The sequence below is a fragment of the Lycorma delicatula genome, chromosome 6 (genome assembly GCF_047948215.1).
Source record: "Lycorma delicatula isolate Av1 chromosome 6, ASM4794821v1, whole genome shotgun sequence".
NCBI classification, from domain to species: Eukaryota; Metazoa; Arthropoda; class Insecta; order Hemiptera; family Fulgoridae; genus Lycorma; species Lycorma delicatula.
Window position 1 is genome coordinate 57,922,617 of NC_134460.1, and position 21,272 is coordinate 57,943,888.

Genomic DNA, 21,272 nt, shown 5'->3' on the forward strand with positions numbered 1-21,272 from the left:
TGAAAGGTCACCCTAAAGTATAAAAAATAACTCGTTATGGGTGGATCTCGACCTCAATCGCCCGGCTGACTACAGTGCGTTATGCCTCGCGCCTACACCAGTCTTCCGACTGTACAAGTGAAATTTGGTTTATGTAAGTTGTTAAATTACATTGGTTTAGTTAGTGCTGACCGTCGTCGCGAGTATCGCCAAAACTGCGCGAATTGAATACGGTATGAGCGTGCATTTTAGTTAGAATCATTGAATTAAGTTAACGAAGAATATTATATTATATTATAAAGATATTACAGCTGCGATACGGGAATGTCCTACAACTGTGTGGTCTACTTTCCCATCTATATAGCAACTATAGCTAAATAGAAGGGTGATGATCGATAAAAATTGGGCATGCCCGGTTTTTACCGAATCTTGACGAATTGACCACTAGGGACACCAAAAAATCGAAATACGACATTGGTCAAAATTGGGCATATTTAGTTTTCACCGACGAATTGACCGCTGAGGTTCCCAGAAACCCGAAAAACGGCTATGAAATTTCGCGAAAAAATGTGCGTACGTATATACTATTAATGTATGTATGTTGGCTTGTAAATCTCCTTATATCTTCAGAACTACTTGACCGATTTTCACCAAAACTGGCTGTAATATTTCTATAGTAATAGTGAAAAAGGTTAGGTGGTGAGGAATTCACGGGGGAAACAATGAAATCCTCTTCAAATTTTGCATAATTAAGGTTATATTTTTTCTTTTTTGATAATTTTATGAATATCAATAAACTAAACAACGTTGTAAAAAAAATGGTAAATTTCATCCCTACCCCAAAAATGGTTTTAATTTTGAAGAGTTAAGAAAGACGGTATAAGGGGTGAATTTCGTTGCATTCTTTAAAAAATATTTTTGAAAACAAACATAAACTCTAAAAAAAACATTTTTGCTAAATTGTAACCTGACTTCAGAAAATAGTAATAATTTTGAAACGCTGTAGAAAGCAATACGTGGGTCTTGTTCGTTTCCGTTTTTTCTATTAGCATCTTGTTGGATCCACAAATTTGTTCCCCATCAAAGTGGGGTCTTAACACACTCCAAATTCTACTGTAGTCGTCTGCTAAGTTGTGACAGGTAAGCGGTAGAATTAAATAAATGATTAATTTTTAATGTGTAAAAATTTATTTAAAGTGACCGCTAGTATCACTACACCCGCGCAAATGATATACGATACGCGCGCGCGCTTTAGTTAGAATCATTGAATTAAATAAACAAAAAATATTGTATTTAAATAAGATGATAAATATTTTAAATTAAGTCGTGTGTGTAAGTCATGCAAAATAAAGCCGCGTGACCGGAAAGTCCTACAGCTCTCAAGTCTGTCACCTTTTTTTTTGAAGTAGATCAGTTAAAATTTAAATAAAATCTTCCAGTAAAACAAACTTTGTATAAGATTCAGTCGTTTAAAACCAGTCTGTATATTATGTACAGATTATTTTGTAAATGAAAGCTTAACCTTTTAATTAGTAACATTAAATTCGCTGTCTATTAATGAATTATATATATTATTTATTTATAATGAATTTATTTTATAACCTGAAATGTTCTCTTCAATAAAAATTGTTTGATAAATTTTACTAATTATTAACAGTAGATAATTTGTAATATGTGCTGTTACGTTCGAATAAATTCACATAGAGACTTTGGTTGTTATTTTGGAATAAAATAAGTCAGAAATTTCTATAAAAAAATTATAATTTTGAAACATTTCATTTTATGAGGTACAGAAAATTTTCATTTTACAAGGTAAATTACTTAGTCATATATATTTAACCGAAGCATATACAGACTATAACAGCTCATGATGTGTTCTACTGAAGAAAAACCTGCATTTCATCTCTGCAATCATCCGTTACTAATATGTCCGGGATCAGGTTTTTGCAATAAAAAAATCATGTGCTTCTTGGTATCATAAATGTTAGTCTACAATAAAAATTTATTATAAAAATCGATATTTTATTAAAATTCAGTCGATATTTCAAATGATCCAACTATAGATTTACCAATCATCAATTTTTCATTTTGTTTTCCTAATGAGTACGTTGCATTTGTGCAACTAACGAACAATAAGCAACCTCCCAAGGCCCAGTGAGATGAAGATAATATGTATGACATATAAATGAGGTGTAGTCTTGTACAGACTCAAACCGACCATTCGTGAGACGTGTGGGTAATTGAACCCCAACCAACAAGTACACTATTATTAGTATAGTATTCAAATCCGCATAAAAGCAATTAGCTTTTACTAGGATTTGAACCTCTAGTGAGCGACCACAGGGGATTGTGGGTAGATTTGAGTGGCCCACTTCCAGCCAGAAGTCAAGCGACGTGGTACGTTGACAGACTACATCTCGAGGAGCTGAAGGGGAGGCTCACGAAAGTATTCAATGAGGATCGCAGGTGGGAACATAAGGAACTGGATGCAGCAGTCCAGGAGGCCTGCCACCTTGAACTTCAAGAAGCAAGACACCCAAGAAGAAGGTTTATTGGTGGACCGCTGAAGTCAGGGAAGTAAGGGCGGACGTGCAACGGGCAAGTCGCCGTCTACAGAGGAGTAGGGCGCTGGATAGAAATGACGTGGAAGAGCTGACCCAACAGCTCCGAGAGTCTAGGAAAAAGCTGAGGCGAGAGATTTGGAGAGCGAAGAGTGAGTCGTGGAAGCGTCTCCTTGACCAGCTGCAAGAAGATCCTTGGGAACAAGCGTATAAGCTTGTCACCAAAAAGCTGGGAAGGAGACTGCCAGTCATCCCAGGAGAGCAAATCAACGGAATAGTGGAATCACTCTTCCCCAGACTACCGGCCGTCGAGTGGCAGATGACGCCAATAGGAGAGCCAAGGCGAATCTCGCTTCAGGAGCTGGAGGGAGCAGCGGCAGCGCTCAACCCCAAGAAACGTCCGGGACCGGATAGAATTCCAGGGGAGGTGGCCAAGATGGTGGTGGGGGCATTCCCGTGGACGGTGCTGGACTGTTTTAACCAGGCCTTCGCGCGGGGTGCTTTCCCATCATGCTGGAAGAAGGCACGCTTGGTACTTCTACCCAAGCCGGGGAGGAATCCAGACCAGCGAGGATCTTTCCGCCCAGTGTGCTTACTCAGTACACTAGGCAAGATGTATGAACGTGTCGTGGAAAGGCGGCTCTTGGAAGATGTACAGGAGCAAGGGGGACTCTCCCCTCGTCAAATTGGATTCCGGAAGGGCATGTCAGCGGTCCACGCAATTCGTGAGGTGATGTACTCTGTCGACGCAGCAGCAAATGGTACGCGGCGGACAAGAGCGATTCCGGCCTTGATACTGTTGGATGTCCGGAACGCCTTCAACAGCCTGCCATGGGAGGTCATCGGGCAGGCGTTGAGGGCGAAAGGAGTCTCCGGACAACTTCAAGCGATCATTAGTTACTACTTAAGTGACAGGGAATTGTGCACGTTCACGGATACTAGCGAACGGGTGTTTAAGATGCGAGCGGGAGTCTCGCAAGGCTCTGTGCTGGGCCCTCTCTTGCGGAACATCACATATGATGGAGTTCTTTGCCAGGCTTATCCGGAGGGTGTTGAAGTCTTCGGATTCGCCGACGACCTGGCCTTACTGATCAAAGGAAGGGACGAGAGGCAGATGGAGGCCAATGGAAACATTGCCTTGGCAATTTTGCACCATTGGATGGTGACTCACGGTCTGCAAATAGCACCTGAAAAGTCGGAGGCGCTGGTGCTTGCAGGTCGACGCCAGCTAAGGGAGATGCGCTTCACCATCGATGGTGCAGAGATAAGCCAAGTCTCGAGGGCCAAATACCTCGGGGTCTGGATGGACAAGCGCCGTTCATTCGGAGCGTAGAGGAAGCAATAAAGAAGGCAGAACAACAGCTGAGGGCTATCTGGAGGCTGATGGCAAACACAGTAGGGCCACAAGAGAAACGTCGACGAGTCATAGCTGCAACCGTGACATCAGTCCTATTGTATGCGGCCCCTGCATGGAATAGGGCAGTACTGGTTCAGAAGTACAGGAGGAAGCTGAAGGCCACTCATAGGAGGCTGCTTCTGCGGGATCTGCAACATTGCGGGAACGCCGCCAATAGACCTATTGGTTGAGGAACAATGCTTGCGGTTTGAAGGCGTAAACAAAGAGAATGCAAGGGCGCAGATCATGGCCATCTGGCAGCAACGGTGGGAGGCGAGCCAGGTAGGACGGTGGGCTGTGCGTCTGATTCCGGACGTGAGTGCTTGGGTGGGACGTAAGCATTTTGAAGTTGGATACTACTGCCTCACTCAACTACTTTCGGGCCATGGGAACTTTAATAGCTATCTGCATCGCTTCAAGAGGAGGAGAACGGCGGGTTGCAGGTACTGTGCGACAGCTGACACAGCCGAACACACCTAGTTCGACTGTGTCAGGTGGGAGAACGAGAGACGTCAGATTCCGGTGGCCTTAACACCAGATAACGTCGTCGGACACATCTCCAGAGTGAGAATGGATGGAGGGAGGTAGAGAGAGTGGCTCGTCTCGTACTAACAGCGAAGAGGCAGGAGGAACCCCCTTAACGTGCACACGGCCCTGGATGTCAAAAGAGGCGTCGAAATGTGTTTTGTTTTTGTAGTTGTTAATGTACTTTGCTAGGTTAGGAATTTATGATTGTATTATGTATCTTTGCTCATGCTGTTGTTGGATTATGCTGCCGGATATACCGATGGACATGGAGTGGGGAGATATTGTGTGCGGTGCTCTACCGCTGACGGCGAAGGAGACATGGCGCAACAAGTAATGAGGGGTCATGGGAATGCGTGGGGGATCGAGGACAGGTACAAGTCCATCTTGATGCGTGTAGGGGCCAGGGTGGTAGCCTCTCTGCTTTTTTTTTCCACTCTACTCCCCTGGGCCGGTCCGACTGGTTGGTATCGCGCCACCCAGGAGAGTGTCTGGTTGACTCTAACGAGCCTCCCCGCCTACCGGATATACGTCCGGCATGGCAGGTCGGCTCGCCGGTGTCAGCTCTTTTGAGTGATTTTCTGTTTGCCCATATGGTAACCACGACATACCTCGATTAGCCATAACGTGGCACCGGGTCTTTTCGTACACCTTCTTCATCAGAACCTATCTAAACCCTTGGAGTCCTCATTGGATCATTGAGAACGACACACCTCAGCATGCCGCCTCTCACCACTGAGGCTGTCCACCCTACCCTATTCTACCCTAGTAACCAAGTCCCTTTCATCTATATCCTTCTCTGTTAACACTGCTACAATAAATTCCGTAACCTTCTTCCAGTTTAATTCGTTTCTCAACATGTGCACTAGGACCTCTGCTGGGCTCATACCTATTATGCCACAGTTTCTCCTTTTAATCGCCCATCTATCACAACAGAAAAATGTGTGTTCTGCATTGTCAATTCTCTCACAGTACATAAATTCTGGACCTGGCCTTCTTCCAACACGATGGAGATACTCATTAAAATTGCCATGCCCTGTAAAAAACTGCGTGACATGATAATTTAACTCACCATGTTTCCTATCTAACCACAGTGCCAGATCTGGAATCAGCTCCTTCGTGCGTCTGGCTGGTCCATCCTCCTGCCATCTATTTTGTCATCTATGCCTAAGTCTATCTTTTGCCTCATTTGCTTTGATTCCTTGCGCCCTCCTGACTCTATTAGGCCATTAAGTCTACTTGGTGGCACCCCAGACAACACTCACAACGCCTTAGGGTGTTGTGCGCACAAGCCTCTATGCCTAGGGTGTTAGGGCCTACTCACGCGCAAGAGTGGGTGGGTCGGAGCTCCCCGATGATGGCATGGGGGACCCTCGTGGTGTGCATGGGAGGACGCGTAACTGTGAAGGGCAAACGAAATCTGTGTCTTGATCAGGTACAATAGGGACAGGAAGGGTGCTTCCTGCGGAGAAAAATTCTGATCACCGGAAGAGGTGATTAGTATGTTTTCGAGGAGGCACGAGAAACCCTGAAGGGATGTCCGAGTTCGGACGAGCTAGGGAGGGCAGACTGCGCTGCCATGAAACCCTGAGGTGACTGTGTTAAGCTTTTTAGCGTGGGCTGGTCGTCTTGGGGGAGTTTAAAAAATGAAAAAAAAAAAAAAGGATTTGAACCTCAGAACTTTCGACTTAGAAAATAAGCTGTTAAACAAATGAATTAATTCATCAGTTTATTTAATCTAAAAGAATATTTATTGAATTTCGTTGTTTTGATAGCGTCCCAAAATGGATACTGTGCAGATATTTTTTCAAATTTCGTTGTTTAAAGAATGTTCAGAGTTAATAAATAAGCTATGAATTTCAGAAAGACTAAGTTAGTATAATTTGTAAAGGTACAATTAATATTCGCTGTTTTTTGCACGGATAAATTAATTATTAATTTAATGAGTACGTATATTGATTCAATTCATTAAAAATAGATTAACGAGCGTGGTTTTTTCTATGTTTATATTAAAGTAATAATTCTTTTTTTTAGAAATACGAATTTATTGTCTGACAATTAATATAAATTATTTTCAAATTAAAAAAAAAAAAATTAAATATATTTCAGTTGATTTATTTTTCAATACTCTTTTAAAATTAATAATAAATTAATATTTTATTAATAAAAGACAAATCATCTATGATAATCGTTTTGTAATAATATTAATTCATACTTATATCGACTTGTGCTTTTCTCTATCCAATATGAAGACCAAAAAATTTTACATTTAATGCCATCAAATAGTATTGTAATTAAAGCATTCAAAAGATTTACAGTTGCTCTTTAACGACTGTTTTTACATAGGACATAATATTCGTGGAATAAATCCATCTTTGATAGAGTTTGGTGGTTATTATTGTATATAATAATCATAAATTTATTTATCTTTCTATTTTTTTAAAGAAATAATCTTTTTTAACGCCTTTAATATTATTCTTTAATCTAATATTTACAATAATTTGTAATTTAAAATGAATTTATTTTAGTAAATATTGATTTATAGTTTTATAATGCAATAATGCAAGGGTAATTACTTTTTTTTTAATTAAGTCAATTTTGTAGATTTACCACTTAATATGGCAAATATTCTTAAAAGTTAAAATATATAATTGAATTCAATGCTTACTTTAGTAATAATGTGTACTACTAACTGTCATTATATTTTTATAATTAAATCAATGTATGTATGTATAAAGCTTTGTGTGATTTTTTAATTGTTAATTGCGGTTATTAGTATATTTTGTGAAAAAAATTAATTTTTAAATTGATTTTATATTTAAACCTGACATAAAAATGTCTAAATTTGAAGTATGATTTTATAGACACGATTGGTACTTGTACCGACGCCACCCATCATTACATGAAATATCGCGATTAATTAAATGAGTGTTATTTCGGTTATCCTAGAACTGTCATTCATCATTATTTCTTATTAAATTAATGATTTGCTTCGTTATCTCTAAATTCGTATCTAATACGACGCTAAAAGCTAAGCAGACGGTTTTCCTTGTTACCTGTGATCTGATAGTACGATATTCTACTCTAACAGTTAATATAACTAGATAAATATCTTACTTTTTCTACACAATCAGTTTTCTTTACTCGTTCTATGTAGTTTTTCGAAATTAGAATCTTAAAACATCCCGAAACTTTTAAAGAAGATATAAAGTTTCTTTAAGATCTGGAAATCCTTACTAAAAATATATAGCCAGACCCATTCATCTGTCGAGCTCAATAACGATTAAAAATTAGTATCAGGAAAGGAGTAGAGATGTTTAAAACGATTAGCATCTTACATAGCTAATACAAACGTAACTTGCAATTCATGCCTCAACATAGTTTTAGTAGTTTCTTATTAAGAATTATCTTAAAGACAAAGGCTTTAGTTATAAATCAATTTGATGATGTAATTATTTACAGAAAATTTAAACAGTTGCTTAATACTACAAAAATTATATTTTTTTCTCGGATATTTAACATGTATGCATGTGTAAATGAGTAGGAGCGTAAGATTAAAGAATTAAGTTTATAAAGATATGCATTTATGCGAATCTGTGCATATGTAAGAATATACATGTGGAAACGTGTGCATATGCGTATCTATTGCCGTTAATATTAATGAAAATCCTCTTAAAGACTACAGATTGAAAAGATCTAAAAGACAAAAAATCGCTCTTTGAGAAAATGTGTTTAAGTTTTACAGCTATAGAAACCATTTTTAACAATCAGTAAATATAATTACTAATTAAACAATGTTTTTTAACTGAAATATAGCAGTCTCAATGTCAATTTTATTTAAAATATGTTATTTTCCTGAAAAATGTATGCATAAACTTAGGGAGGGACGCTTATATTAGATAATAAGTTATCAATTATAAAATAAACTAATGTAAATATTGATATAATTACAAGAGTAATTACTTTACAAGCTTCTTGTAAGCTTCAGGGATGAATTAATTCATCAGTAAAAAATAAATACTAATATAAACAATATATGGAACCTTGAATAGCAACGAATGTCAAATCTCAATGTTTATTTTTTAAATAAGTTTAATTAAAAGTACACATTCAGTTTTTTATAAAACTTACCTCAGACCGTATAAAATTATAAAAAAAAAAGTTTTACTTCTTTGGAATATTAAATATTATTTTATTTAACCGAGAACGAGAACTAAAAAATATAAAAGTCTCTTTACTAACAGATTAAAAAAAACAACATAGTACTGCTTTACTTAAAAGCAGTAATAATAATAATAATAATATATGTATCATAATCCATAATATTCTGTTATAAAATACTATATAAGAACATGTATTGAGTGATTCACGCCCAGCAATAACTAGCAAAATTGATGAAAATTTGTTTACATGTTCTTCTTACGGTGTAAGTGAACACTAGGAAAAGATGTTTTGAAATTCTGACTTTAAAAGGTTATATTGAGTAACAATGAAATTTACTGTTTTTCTTAATCACTCGGTAACAAATGAAGATATCAACTTGATTTTTTGTGAGTGTAATATTCATGTAAATATCTAAAAATTAATTTCTAGCTTTCTTCAAATTTAACCTTGATAGGAGTAAAGAAAGATACAAAATTTTGAACATTTAGTGCAAATTTTTCCCATTTCTAACTACACTAAACAAGATCACTAGATTTAGGCTGATAAATAGTATCAGATAAGTATTTAAAAAACTTTTTCAGGTGTTTTTGAATTTCGATGTTTTAATGGATTCGACGGTGTACCAACCAACATAACCACTGCCACTGTTATTGTATGCAACACCACTGGCTGCTTTTGTTGTTTACTTGACTAAAAAACATAAAATTTAAAGATTAAAAAAAATGACAGAAGTAATTGTTAATTCCTGGAAGTGTTTGTCAGGTAACGCAAAGAACCGGGAGAAATAGATTTTCCCCGTCCTTCGTACGGGTAACCAGTAACTACTACTTTTTAAATTATTACTACTTTTTGGAGGGAAATTATTTTGAAACCCACATTCTTCAGATCACTAAAAATTTCGGGTCCTGTACTGACCAAAATGTTATTCTGAAATAAAGAACTGAAATCTACAGATCATACCAAATGAGTAAATTATTGCCAATTGTTTAAACGTTTTATTGTGCAAAATTCTGTAGGTATCCTAAAAACCCCCCGTATCCTAAGCCAACCCCCCGTGAATTAAACAAACAATTTTTGTACGAAAAAGGGAAGATTGGAGTCTGGGTCGGTTTGAGTAGAACCCGCATTGAGGGTCCAATCTTTTTTGAAAATACAGTTAATAGTGATAGTAATTGTTCTGTTTTAACAAACTTTGGTCATGTACAGAAGTGGAAATCAATTACGGTTGGTTCTATCAAGATGGCACCACAGCTTATAAGTCAGTGACTTTTTTTTGTGAAATGTCTTTGGTGAACGAACAGTTTGAGGGGTTTGTAGCCTACACGATCGCCTGATCTGCACCCACAGATTACTTTGTAGGGGGAGGGGGGCAGCGAAAAAAGCTGTGTATCAAAACAGACCACGCTTGACATCTTGTTACAATTACAGCAAATTTTGGTCATCCCTTGCCATACGGGTGGGTTATATCAAAAATTGTTTCAGACAAAAGTTTTAGGTAATGTTTAGAGGACTAACGACCAGTTTAAACTGATTCGATACTGTGCCTATTAAGGGAGGTATGATTTTTTGTCTTCGAAACCCCATTTTTTTCCATCCCCTGGGCCAATGGTTGGTGATATCAAAAAAGTTACTTAAATAAGTTTTAGGCCCTTATCTAAAGAATAGTAGGAACTTGAAATGAATTTGATATTTTACTTAATAAGAAAGTTATAGCGATTTTGTTTTTCGAAAAAGGTCCTCTCATTTCCATCCCCATGGTCCGATTTTTTCCATTAAAGACCTCGACCGAGATTTTGGATCGTTATATTTTATGTACCAGTTTGAAAGTGATTGACGCAGAATTACGGCAGTTATTGTGTCCACAAGAAAGTGAAATATATATATATAAACTTTTGAACTGACGATGGTTTTGGGGTCTGGAGGATGTGAAACGCGAAGATATGTCGAAATTTTCCGGAAGTTGAATCAAGGTACCCTTTACAATAGGTAGCTTTGAAATCTACCTAAAACCGTACATCAGCTGGTTAAATTGTTTGAAAACAAATTGAAACTAGTGCAGTTTGTACTGGTTTTGAAGGAGGTGATTTAATAAACACATTTTTAAAAACACCTTTTATAAACTATTTCAGTTGTTGTAATATCCGTTTTTATAAAATAATGAAATAAAGATACAAAGTAATAATTAAAAACGTTTCATCATTGAACTTCCATATTTCTAGTGCACAGCAACTTTCTAAATGCCCTTATAAAACGACATAAAAATATTATTGAATAATTAATTTATTAATATGCATAAAATTTTTTAATTATCTGTTATATTTATTATTTAATATATTTAAAATTTAAATCGGTTTAAAAAGAATAAATTCGGAATAATAATTCAGAGTTGTTAGTAAAAAATGTAAATAGGAAAAGAAAAGAATTAGAGTGGTGTGATACCTGTATTTTAAATGGAGGAAATAAAAGGATATACAATCATTGAAACGTGTTTATAAAATGGAGTAGATTTTAATTTGAAGCAAAGCCGGTGACGTTAGTAAAGAAGAGTCTGGGGGGGGGTTGATTGGGGTAGAAAGGGAGGTATGCAAAGAGAATTTGGTGGTGGTGACGGGACAATCAAGTGGAATGTTGACTTAACCATTTGCGATGATCTGCATACGTATGTTAAGGGGACCGAACGGGCGTTAAGATTCAGCCACAATATTGCAACCCCCGTTATCTCACTTCATCCTTGTTTCCCCACTCGTAGATCTCATCCCCTTGAAACCTCACGCTCTTATAGACAAATCCACTTTCACACCCCTTCGGTTCAAACCAAATGGATTCCAATTCCCTCGAACCGATCCTCCAAATAAACTACTCCCGTAGAATAAGTTGGAATGTTCTCCCTCATCCTACCACCACTATGAAAAGATGTGAGGGACAAAAACGGCATATAAAATTCTTTTATGCATATCTACTTTCTCTAAAAGGTAATAAGAAATTGTTCACCTCCGTTTTGTTCTTTATCCACTTTTCAAAATTTATTGGCGTTTATATGATGCAATAACCAAAGAAAAGGTTATCTCAAAATAGGTTTCATAACGTTTTACTTTACTTGTTTTATTTTTTAAAAATTGACGGCCTTATTAGGTTTATAAAATGAAGGTAATATTTTTGTCAAAATGTATATTTTAACAAAAATTTATATTTAAAATATAAACTGAAAAATTTATATATTTTTTAAACGTAAATTTATAAACACATAAAATCATTAAATAAAAGAAAAAACAATTAGATAACATTTTCAAAATTAGACAATTATCATCAATGGATATAAGGAAATTAATAAACATAAATATGGATATAAAAAAACAAAACTTGATGAAACGAAAGATTTTTAGAAAATAAAAAAAAACGAATCAAAATATAAATAATCAGTACTTAGGGAACTATAAAAAGAGCAAATATTTAAAAAATATGAAATATTAAAAACAAAAAACTACATATTAAAAAATTATACAATTTTTTTTTTAAACAGTCCAAGTCGAACTAAAAATTGATACAGACTAATTAAATTAAAATATAGTTTATATCAATTAAAATCTAATTATGAACTGGCCGAGTTGTTTATTTCAAATAATCGAATTTTTAAACTGCTTAATTTCTAGGTACAAGCAAAGGACTTGTGCAAAAATTTCGCAACATGAAAAACAGATACGTACAATGATTGAAACATACTATAAATTTTAACTTTTTTGCACTTTCAGCACTTTTTCACTTTCTTTTTCTTTTTCATATTAAATTTGTTTGATGAACAAACGGGGAGTACTTCCTTACCCAGTAATAATTAGGGGGGTTTGTTTTCATGGTATCTTCTAAATAGTGCGAAATCGTCGTCCTTCCTTAGCGTATTAAACAAATAAATACAGCTTATTGAGGATAATCTTACATGAATTTTATATAATTTATCTATTTAATCAATTTTTAATGTATCTTTCTACTTCTCGGACTGACAAAAACGATATTGAAGCTTTTTTCTTTGAAAACTGTTTTTATTTTCGATATTTTCGATATTGTATAACTACACGTAGAAATTCATAAAGGTTATCTTTTATTTTTAATTGTATTACTTTTATTGTATTTTTTGTATCTTTGTTTATGTTTACCTTACATAATTTTAATTTACTGGATATTTTTCACAACCAAAATGAGAGACTAATTAAAATATTAATTATTTTTGAGCTGATTATTTTTTGTAAATCTATTTTACAAATATTTAGCAGGACCCTTTCTTTTATAGTATTGTACAGGTAAAAATTATTCATTGTATAACTTTTATAATTATATTATTGCTTTGTATAAATAGAAGACGTACAAAGATATAGAAATTAATTTTATTAGGCGTGTACCACCAGTTCCATATTTTCTTCATTTTACAATAAATCAGTTAAACTATGAGATTTATTAGTTTGTATAATTCGATCATAATGATATTCGCTAACATATTTCTACTTATACTCGGATTTTTTGCCGAAGTTTTTACAATGTACTGAATATTTGGCTCAGCGAAGAATGCAACCGCAAAACACATTTTTCCCATTCATTATTTATGTTTCTTTGAAGCCCTGAAAATTTCTTATTTCTGAGAAAGGAAAAATATTTTCCTTTCTCAGACTTTTATACTTAAATTTCTTACAACTATTGCTAAATGAAATCTAATGGTAGTTACTAGTTGAGAGGAATAAGTTGTCTACTTCATACATCAGTTCTAGGTGATTTATTCTTAATAGAACTTACTGCTTCATTTTTTTTTTTTTATCTCTTGGACCACCGTTAGGTATTGCTTCAGAGGATGAAATGAATGACTTGTAGCGTGTGTGAAAATGGCATGCTTGACCGGAATTCGAACCCGGGACCTCTCCGAATGAAAGGCCGAAATGCTACCACTCGCGCCAGTATTTTGGTACGAGTATTGCTTCATTTGGCCTGGATTTAATTCACCCTTTAGCAACATGGTACTTTAAAAATACTCTAGGTTGTTCCCCTTCTTGGATAGTAATGTTTTTTCACATTTTCTGTTGATTGTATTTTAAATAACAACAATCAAATAAATAAAATTTAATTTACAAAATGTTCTTTTTTTTTTAAATCCAGTGTACATTTTTAAAAATTATTTTGATTTATTATTTATTTTTATTGACTTTATTATACCGTATGCTTATTTTGACCTGTTAGTAATATACAAACCTAATAAAAAATTCGAAAATATATCTCATGAACTTGTGATTTTTCATACATATATCGTTTGACTAATTCGTCAAATCCATATTTTCTTTGAACTGTATCCACTACTCTAATCTTATCCTACTTAAACGAATGATAATTTTTCAGTTTTACACGTATGTATGTTCTATACTTCCTCCACTATATGCGCCGAGTCTGTTGTAAGTCTGTTCTGAATGATATCAATAAAATATTTTTTTTAAGGGAAAAATTGTAAGATTTCTATACGATTAAAGAATTTTTTCGTTTTGCTGTTATCATTGCTATTTTATTGGATTATTATTGGATAATGATATACCTGAAGTAATTCTGATAAACTATATTCCCACGAAGCATTTCAAAAATTATTAGTAAACTATAAGCGTAAAAATAATGGATCTTTATGTATTTAAGTTTCACCAACTGACACTCAATAGTCGGTTTTTTATAATTAGATATTTGGTTTTATCATAATGAAAACGTCTCGTGCATTACGTTTTTGGATATCTTTTTTTTAGATAGGCAGTTATTTTGTATACTTGCTCATACTTTACATAAAAATTACCATACAAAAAAAAATAATAAAACTGAAATCAAAAACTGAATTTAAATGTTAAAACTAATCCTGGTTTATTCTTCAAATTACCATTTTTTAAAGTCCACTTGTATAAAAATTTAATGAAAACTTTTAAATTCATTTACTAAATATTTTAGTGGTTTTTATGAAGTCGTTATTATTAAGCTTATTTCATTTGAATTCGCGTAGAATATGTTTAATTAATTATTCTTATGTTTGCTTTTCACTTTATTCCACATACAGGTAGGTAAACAACAAAAAATATAGTGTCAATAAACAAAATAACTAATATAACAATATCTTTTAATTATAGGAATGATTATAAGAGTATCCTATTAATTTAATGTATCAATTCCACGCAAGGACGTAATAATACTACTAGTAATACTTTCAGCCATTATTGTTTAAACTATTAAAACTGAACCTGCCAATGCAGTTAAAATTTTATCTATTAACTTCAATATATCAGAATTAAAATTAGTAAAAGTTACCTTCACTAAACAAATTAAAAATTTACCACAATTAACCAGTCACATGGAAAAGCAAGCACTTTTAATATTAACAAAAAGTTTATTACTTTTTAAAAATAATTACTTTTAAATAAAATTACTTATTTACTTTAAATAAAACATTTTCAAATACACTTTTTTAAAACAAAATTTTAAATAAAACTTACTTTTTTAAATAAAATTTTGATTACGAATATTCAGAAATATCAGAGTTTATAAAAACTGAAATTAAAAAATATATATATATATGTGTGTGTGTGTGTGTGTGTGTGTGTGTGTGTGTGTGTGTGTGTTTGTATGTGTGTGTTTAGAAATTCTTACCATTCCATAATTTACTCCTGTAAAACAGTGTTAATCTGTTCCTTAAAATTATAATACCAATCCTCTCAAAAATAGTTGTACCAATTTAGATTAAATTGCAGTATGCTTAATCAAACATAAGAAATCCTATTTCTGCGTATATCTTAAGCACTTCAAAGTTATTATTTTAAAATATTAGCGAACTATTCTAAATAACAGTTGAACAACACTTATTTACATATTTTTAAAAAATAATAAATTTTATAATGAATTTCTCCAGTAGTATCAAAAGGTTTTGATAAACTATTAATATGTTTATTTAGAATACTACATTTTTTCAATTAAATTTGTCTGTAGATAGTTTAATGAATTATTATATTAAAAAAAAAATTATACAATTTAAAGCACTGCTACGTTTTTTTATTTTTGATTAGAGAGATATCATATTATAGAAAAAATCAAAAAGATAATTATTACAATAGTAATAAATTTCTTAAATACTGTCACATCCGTGTAAACATATTTTATTCCTACTAAATAGCAAAGAGAGGTTTCATATCGCTTTAATTTTTTTTTTTGTGAATTCCTAAAAATATAAAGAAGTAACTATCCGAAACAGTTATTTTAATTATCTAACATCATCAGTAAACACGTGGAATAATATAAAAATAAAACGAAAATAAAACAATAACTAAATTAATTATGTAAATATGATAAAGAAATAAAAAAGCTGGTAAAATATTGCATGACTTTCCCTGCTATTAATAATAAAAATTAAAAGTTGAGCCAAAAATCGAAATATATTCTGAATACCAGAATTCTGAATATATTTTTATAGGTGGGGCAAACATTTTAAGAAAACTTTTCTAAAAATATTCATATATAGGTCAAGCCTAACAAGTTTGCTTAAATAAAGTTTTCTCTAAATCTTCCACTCCCACTCCCTTGAATATAAGTTAAAATAAGAAAAATAAAATTTAAAAAAAATTTATATATTTTAGATCCGGTGTTTATAATTAAAAAAAAAAACAATAGATATTTCTTGAGAGAACTATATTTGAAGTATAAACTTAATATTTTTTAAACATATTTAATCCGAAGTAAGTCATAGGAAAAGAACAAAAAATGATTTCAATTTTGACATGTGAGGATTAATTTTCTATAAAACACTTTATTGGAATATCTATATATGCATTGTATTAACAGATCAGTTTTAATAAAGTTAAGAAAATTAACTTCTTAAGAAAATCAACATTTTTTGAGATATCCCCACCCCTTTAACGAATTTTGAAAAAAATGAATATGACCGTTTAAAAAAATATTTGAGCTAAATTTAAAGAATGGGTTTGTCAATTCTGTCAAAAGTACGACACACATAAGCAAATACATATGTTTTTGGTTTAGATGAACTAGTTAAATTCTAAAACATAAAGATTTACAAAAAACCTGAAAAGTCGTACCACTTACATACATGCGTAATCATATGCGCACATGCGTTTGGTTTTTCGTCTAGATGAACTAGGAGAATGCTAAAACGAAAAGATTTTTTAAAAATCCGATACCCCTCATTTTTGATATCATCATCATAATTTCCCCTTTAATATAACTGCTTTAAAGTGAAGAAAATTTTACATCTTGTGAAGATTTTAATCTTTTTTTACATAAGTACTAACCTTTTTATATTGTCCAGTGTTCTCACAAATAATTTATAAAATAATAATTATAAATTATTTTTAAATTTTATATTTATAAAATAATAATTTATAAAATAAAGATAACTACTGACTAAATACTGTGCTACGTCGTTTTATATATAAATATATATATTTAAAAAAATACATATGTTTTTTAAAAGTTGTATATATTATTTATATAGCCAATAAAAATAAAGGCCGTATACTTTAAGGTATTTTTAATATTACTTGTTAATATTTTTTTTTGTAGACCACTTTTGAGGTTTTCCAGTTTAGTTCGTAAATCTGTTCAGTTTTTGGTGATCCTATGATTATTTGGTATTTCTTCTTTATTTAATCTTGCTTAAAAATAATTTAATAAAAATATTTTTAAATAATTTTTGTCACTTTTCTACCGCCTTGAAACAAAATTCATTTCTCGTAAAATTGTTTCTTGCATTAAGAGATTTATTAAGTGATGGAAAATAAATTACCCTCATAAAGAAGTTTTACATAAACTTCATTCTATATAATAAAAAAAGAAATGAAATGCTGCTTCTGCTATATTTAATTTACTAATAAGTTAAATGTTCTTAATGCTGTTAATAATTCAAAATACTAGTTAATACTTTCGAGTACAAAGGAAATTATTGATTAACACTGTAGAGTGCGAGATGTAAAGGTTATTAAAATATTAATGTAGTAGTTTAAATTAGAAATATTAAATCTAACTTAAACATGAGAGTAAAGTATATTTATTTAAATAGACTTATCTATTTGTATATTAATTTAACGAATAGATAGTCTCTTTTACATGTTAGAATCGAAGTCATTTAAATTCTAGAATTTCCATTAAATATATAAGCTGTAATTCATCGTAGTCCGGTATGATTAGTCAATTTTGAGTTTAAATATAATACTTTTAATCAAGATAAGTCGAGCCATGTGACATTTGCGATGAGGAGAGGAGTCTACCAACGGGTTCACCTTCATGGAATTTTAGTCCCGCGTACAGAAAATAAAAGATACCTGAGTCTTCATCCGGTTCGTCGTTTGACGTGAAAGGTTCTTAACATGAAGTTCAAGGAAATGTACTGGTTACTGGGCAGGACGTCTGAATAATCATTAAATTACTTCTATACTCAAAATTTTGAAACCAGTATAGATGTACTGGTCTATTTTCGTGGTATGTATATCTAGCTATGTTGAACACATACTGTGACTTATGTTTAAATCATACAGTGATTTCAGAGTAGCGAGGTGTACAGCTGAGGCGCCGTGGTTTGCTAAAAACAGTGAAATCAGCAAATTTAATTACACCCTTTAAGTTTTATGCAATAATCAATACTTCATTCCCTTTCCATTTCTATTTCATTTTAACTATTTTCTCTTTTTGTTTTATTCTTTCTTTTCTAAGTGTTTCATCAATCTGCCATTGTTATGATTATTGTTATTCTTTTTGTTATCTATTATACTTCTGAAAGTACAGTTCTTCAAATCTAACTTTTTTAGATCTGAGGAACAGCGTAGATTTGAGGAATAGCAATGGGAATCCCTTTCTTATGTGAATACATGATATAATTTACTGAATTTTTCAACAAAAACGTAACCGCGCAAATAAAAATTTGAATGAAAAAGTATAATACTTTTATTGAACAAATGTTACATTCTTGTAACAAACCACAAAGGTGAGTGAAAAATAGTACCCTCTAAAAAACTACCAAACATATTTTTGATTGCTTGTTAATACACTCCCTAAAGAAGAGAAAAAGATGTTCCTCTTTAAAAATATCTCAATAAATATTGGTTTTTTTTTATAAGAAAAATCATACATGTAACTTTTATTTTCATAAATATTTCGTTAATTTGATATGTTTTTATTACATTTGTCAAAAATTCAACGAGATAAAATTTAAAAACATTTTTTACAAAAGGCAATATTTTTCAACGTACTTTTTCAAATTTAATGTTAAACTAATACAATCCTACCATATAAAGATGGCCTATTGAATTTTTTAATTTGAGACTTACGAATCCTTTTGCATTGAAAACGAAACCGTTTTTAATCACAAAGATTAAAAACATCTTTCCCTTGATTGAATAATCAGTTAATTTGCAATAAAAAACGACTAATCAAAAAATTAATGTATAAATAAATGAAACCATTTCATAGGATTAAGGTGTAAGTCAAGGATTCTCAACCTTTCAGTATTTGCCACTCAATTTTCATCGCGTCCTCTCTCCATACAAAAATAACATTATATATAATAATAATTTATTTTGAGTATTTTGACGCTAAAGTTACACTACAACCTTAACTACACCTTAAAAATTACCAAGAATAAGTAAATTTATTGATATTTGGCAACACCGACCCGTTGCATTGACAAAATCGGAATCGATATCTCTCTATTGCTCTCTACCTTACTTCTCCCATATCGGATGTTCACGCGGCTTTGCGAAAAGTTCTGATTTGTCTAGAACATCCTGAAACGTCTACCATCTGCGCAAATGTGTATAAATGCTGCACTTCGTTCAATTCCATCCATTCTCAGTCGAGTCGATCCTTTTATCGCTATCGAATCTATCGTGAATGTGTATGTTGTAATTTTGTGGTAATCGCAATTCACGGTATTAAATATTCATGCCAGTAGATTTATACAGAATCATGGATAAATTTTTAAGTGGGCGTAAGCTAGCATTAGACGATAGTGAAGCGTCAACGAGGGCACAGACGAGCTTGGTTCCGAAAATAAAATCAAAAAGATATTCTCAAGAACACTTAAATTTTGGGTTTACCAGTACTAAAGTAAATGAAAAAGAAAGGCCCCTGTATGTCATTTGCACAAAACATTTTGGCAGCAGACAGCATGAAACCTAATAAACTTAAACGACATTTGGAAACGATTCATAGTAAGTACGTTAACAAACCCCAAGAATTCTTTGAATTAAAATTAAAATCATATGAAAAGCAAACATAATTAAAAAAAAAAAATTGTCTGTCAGTGAAAAAGCTTTACCTGCCTCTTAAGAAGTTTTATACAAGATAACCCAGATGCAGAAAGCCTCACATTATTGGTGAAGAACTTATTTTGCCAGTTGCAATTGGGTTTGTTATAGTTGCTATAGTTGGAGATAGTTTTGCAAAACAATTTCAATTACTTCTATCAAATGATACTGTTGCCCGTCTAATTAATATATAGCTGAAAACATTTTCTTGCTGACAACAACTTGGTAGAAAGTTACGAGTGCATTAGGGGTCCATTACAAAATATTCCTGAAGAGCTCTCAACTGTCGAAGAAGAAATCTTCATAGACTTTACAGCAAGTGGTGAAATCAAAAGACAATTTAGTAATAAATCACTCTTTGATTTTTGAGTAGGGGGTGTGAGTTTTCTGCACTGAAAACAAGAGCATTTCGTATACTATTACCATTTTTAACATCCTACCTTTGCAAAACCGGATTTTTTGAGGTGGCAACTTTGAAGACAAAATATAGATCTCAGCTAAATACACAAAAGGACTTGAGTGTCTATTTTTAGTATTAAACCTTCCTTTGTAAAACTATTAAACTTGTTATTAATTTAGTGTTGATAAGTTAATTATTAAATGCATTGTGTGATGCAATCCTCTTTATATGTGTATTATATCAGTATACATTTGTATTTTTTTATATTTATTATGTCAGAATGTATGTTGTGTTGCTTTGCTTTCAGGAAATTAATAAATTTTTGTAATAGTACTTTCTTTTCGATATGCTTGCACCCCCCCATTTAGTGTTATCACGCCCCCTAGGGGGCGCGCCTCACAGGTTGAAAAACACTAGTTTAAGTCAATGAATTTGCCAATCTCCGTGGTGGAGTGGTAGCGCCTCGTTCTTTCATCTAGAGGTCCAGAATTCGAATGCCGGTCGGGCATGGCATTTTCCTTACACTATAAATCTACTTTTCACATATCTCCTCACAAGATTCGAAGCTTATATGGTAAATTAATCATAAGTAAATCAAACTTAACCAATCTTTGCTGAAGGTGTTTTGCATTAACGTGGACAAAATCTCGCAATAAATCTTTTAAAATATATATATTAACGCATTAATAAAGTATATAATACCATATAAATTGCTAGATAGTCGGTGGAACACCATTTTTATTTGTTATTTGGAAAGGAACTTCTTAAATAACGTTCAAACTGCTATAGCGTATTCAAAAGTGCTCAAGAGAATGAATGATTAACCTATACTGAAAACTGATGATTCTACCAACAGAATTTAACTTATTCAAATGGTACAGAAGATCTTCATTGTTGTTCAATTGGATAGGGAATTATTTCATTATTTTAAATTT

At 32.5% G+C, this 21,272-nt stretch overlaps 1 protein-coding gene across 1 annotated transcript in view; it reads left to right on the top strand.

Annotated features, from left to right (window-relative positions):
* The window catches only part of LOC142326865 (uncharacterized), a 434,477-nt gene that overhangs the window by 395,359 nt on the left and 17,846 nt on the right, over positions 1 to 21,272 (top strand). The gene's annotated exons all lie outside the window — the stretch shown is intronic.